This window comes from Aethalodelphis obliquidens, unplaced genomic scaffold (genome assembly GCF_003676395.1).
Source record: "Aethalodelphis obliquidens isolate GAN/ISIS:26980383/991018 unplaced genomic scaffold, ASM367639v1 scaffold1, whole genome shotgun sequence".
In the NCBI taxonomy this organism is placed as follows: Eukaryota; Metazoa; Chordata; class Mammalia; order Artiodactyla; family Delphinidae; genus Aethalodelphis; species Aethalodelphis obliquidens.
In genome coordinates, this window is record NW_020837945.1 from 65,702,295 (window position 1) to 65,706,365 (window position 4,071).

The 4,071-nt window shown below is 36.1% G+C and overlaps 1 long non-coding RNA gene across 2 annotated transcripts in view; it reads left to right on the top strand.

Annotated features, from left to right (window-relative positions):
* Positions 1-3,302: 3,302 nt before the first annotated feature.
* Positions 3,303-4,071, top strand: part of LOC113620058 (uncharacterized) — an 8,174-nt gene continuing 7,405 nt past the window's right edge. For both annotated transcript variants that reach the window (XR_003432645.1, XR_003432644.1), the window contains exon 1: positions 3,303-3,766. This is a non-coding gene — a long non-coding RNA (uncharacterized LOC113620058). The remainder of the gene's footprint in view (positions 3,767-4,071) is intronic.

Below are 4,071 nucleotides of genomic sequence, written 5' to 3' on the forward strand. Positions count from 1 at the left end.
ACTGCAACAAAGAGTAGCACCTGCTCTCCGCAACTAGAGAACACCCACACGCAGCAATGAAGACCCAACACAGCCAATAAATAAATCAATAAATAATTTTAAAAAAATAATAATAAAAACACTTGGAGAAAGAAAAAAAAAAGGGCAGAAAACCTGAATGGATATTTTTCCAAAGAAGATATTCAGATGGCCAACAGGCACATGAAAAAAATGCTCAATATCACTAATCATCAGAGAAATGCAAATCAAAAACAGAATGAGGTATTACCTACACCTGTCTAAAATGGCTATCATCAAAAAGTTTACAACTAACAAACATTGGTTAGGATGTGCAGAAAAAGGAACTCTAGTATACTGTCAGTGAGATTTTAAATTGGTATAGCCACTATGGAAAACGATATGTAGGTTCCTTAAAAATCAAAAAGTAGCACTACCTCATGATCCAGCAAATCCACTGCTGGGTATATACTCAAAGAAAATGAAAACGCTAATTCAAAAATATACATGCACCCAAATATTCACAGCAGCATTATTTACAATAGCCAAGATATGGAAAAAACCTAAATGTCCATCAACAGATGAATGGATAAATAAGGTGTGATACACACATACACACACACACACACACACACACACACACACACACACACACCGGGATATTACTCAGCCAAAACAAAAGAACTGCATTCTACCATTTGCAAAAACATGGATGGACCTAGAGAATATCATGCTTAGTGAAATAGACAGAGAAAGACAAATACTCAACATTATCACTTATAAGTGAAATCTAAAAAATAAAACAAATGAATGTATATAACAAAACAGAAACAGACTCACAGATACAGAGAAGAAACTAGTGGTTACCAGTGGAGAGAGGGAATGGGGGGAGGGGTGAGATGGGGTATGGGATTAAGAGACACAAATTACTATGTTACAAAATAAATAAGTAACAAGAATATATTGTACATCCCAGGAAAATATAGCCATTATTCTGTAATAACTTTAAATGGAGTATAATCTATAAAAATACTGAATCACTATATTGTATACCTGAAACTAATGTAATATTGTAAATCAACTATATCTCAGTAAAAAAAATCCTAATGTTACCATCCAGAAAAAAAAAAGAGACTAGGGGAAGGTATCACTACAATGAAGGAAAGAATGTCACTACAGATCATACAGGCATTAAAAGATTAATAAGGGAACATTTTGAGGACTTAGACAATAAATTTGGTATTTTAGCTGGAATGGACAATGTCCTTGAAATATAGAATTTACCAAAACAGATACGACAACAAATAGAAAATCTGAATAGCTCTATACCTATTAAGTAAAATGAATTCGTTATCAAAAAACCTTCCACAAAGAAACCTCTAGGACCAAATGGTTTCAATGGTGAATTCATCAAATATTTAAAGATACCAATACCAATTTTACACAAACTCCTTCAGAAAAGAAAGAGAAAACACTTAACTATCATGTTTTAAAAGGCCAATATAACCATGATACCAAAACCTGACAAAGATAAGAAAATAAATTTACAGATCTGTATTTCTCATTAATGTAGATGCAAAAGTCATTAACAAAATGTGACCAGATCAAATCCAGCACTACAAAAACAAACGAAAACCTGGACAATACATCAGGACCAAGTGGATTTACTCCAAAAATGCAAGGTTGGTTCAACGTTCAAAAAATCAGTACAATTTACCATATTAATAGAGAAAAAGGAGATCATTATGATCTCCATAACTGAAGAAAAAATTCAACAAAATTCCACTGATTCATGATCAGAAATTCTCAAAAAAACTAGGAATAGAAAAAAATTTCCTCAATCTGACAAAAGCATCTATCAAAAACCTAAAGCTAGCATCACAGGCAATGGTGAAATAGTGGATGCCCCCCACCTCAAAACTGGCAACAAGTCAAGGACATACACCCCACCACACTTCTATTCAATTGTGTAGTAACGGTTCTAAATGGTTCAATAAGGCAAGAAAAAAGCATAAAGATTGGAAAGGAACAAGTAAAACTGTCATTATTTGCAGAAAACATGTTTTTTTTTAACATGGAAGAACCTAAGGAGTACTAAGGAGCAACTATTGGAGCTATTTAACAAAGTCACCAGACACAGGGCAATATACAGAGGAAGGAAAAATATGTGTGTGTGTGTGTGTGTGTGTATTAGCAACAATTAGAAGATGAAAATTTTTGATTTATAATAACAGTATAAAAACCTAAATACTTAATAATAAATTTAACAAAAGATATGCAAGATCTCTGCACTGAAAATTACAAAACACTGTGAAAAAATAAGTGACCTAAATAAATAGAGAGATATACCACATTCACGTATTGGAGCACTCAGCATTATGATGATGTTGATTCTCCCCAAACTGATCTACAGATTTAATGATAACAATCAAAATACCACAAGCATTTTAGTAACTTCGATAAGCTGATTTTGAATTTTATATGTAATGGACATAGGTCAATTTTAAGCAAAGTTGAACGGTCCACGCACCTGAATTCAAGACTTGCTATAAAGTTTCCATCAAAACACTGTGATATTGGCATAAGGATAGACAACTAGATAAATGTTACAGAATCGGGGGTCCAGACTTAGTCCCAGGCATATATAGTTAAATGAGTTTTGACTAATGTGCCAGAGCTGTGTAATGGGGAAAGGATTGTCTTTTCAACAAATGATGCTGGAACTAGTGAATAAATGAAAGGGAGGAAAATGAATCTTAACACATTACACCAAACACAACTAATTTGAGATGGATCTCAGAATTAAGTTAAAAGCTTAAACTATAAACCTCTTAGAAGAAAACATAGGAGAATATCTTCATGATTTACCTGCACAGGAACCAAAAAGTACTAATCATAAACTAAAAAACAAACTGATGGATGCCTACAGCTCCTTCTGGGGAGACATCGTTCACCATTATGGCCAATGTGGATGCAAAGCCCAACACAAAAAGGTCTTGGGCTTGTGGACAAAAAAAAAATGTTGTCTGCCATTTTAGTAAACAAAGAATGCCACACAAGCCATCAGTCACTGCAGCTACCACCAACGGTGCACCCTGAGGGGCATTCAGGATGGAGAAAAATAGGCTATTGGCCCTAGATAGTTAAGATGCATGTCAGAGGAATAATCTCCATGAACCCAGACCCTTGCATATTCCCATAGACAGAAAGGCACTAAAATCATTAACTTGAAATGTCTGGATTTTTTTGTGATTTGCAGTAATCTCTTCATGTTCAACTACATTTGTTTTTTTCCAGCAAAACCTCCTTTATATCCTGGCTCCTCCCTTACCTCTCTGGAAAGTTCCACAATGCTATCTAAGAGGCTGTTTACATACTATAATCCTCAGTAATATCCTCGAATAAATCATAATTCTCAACTTTTAGGTTGTGCATTGTTTTTTTCAGTTGATAGACTTCTGGAATAGGCTTTTTTTGTTTTAGCGATCATTTCTCTCAAAAGGAAAGCCTCACTACAAGCTCCCTGTATCATCTCCTGTACAGAAAAAGGAACTGAGACAAACACAAAGAAGTTAAGAAATGAGTCATCCACGAGCACTGATGTCAGCAAAATGGCAGAATGGGCGGCTCCAAACTCCTGTCCCTCTACACAAACACTGACAAACAAGCAGCACCTGTCAGAACCAACTTTGCCAGAACTCTTGAGAAGGGTCAGAAGTTTACGTCAACCAAGCAAATGCTGAATTAAGAAAAAGGCCACTTAAAAACGGTAGGAAAGCTCTGTGGCAGTTTTACTTTTCTTGCTACCTCCCCTCCCTGGCTCAGCAGCAGTCTTGAAATCAGCAGCCTGTATTCCCAGTGTGGACCCCTGGTCCCTGGTTCTGGAGGGAACAGAGCAGACCTTATTCACTAATTATTGTGTTTGTCTGTCCTAACCTGTCTGGGGGCCAAATGAAGGACTGTGTAAAGTGCTGCCTCTGTTTTGACTCACTTGTAACCCAGGCGGGGAAGGGTGTGTGTGTGTGACTGTTAGACCTTCGCGGTCTCCTAGGAGTTTCGACTCGCCCAGGAAAC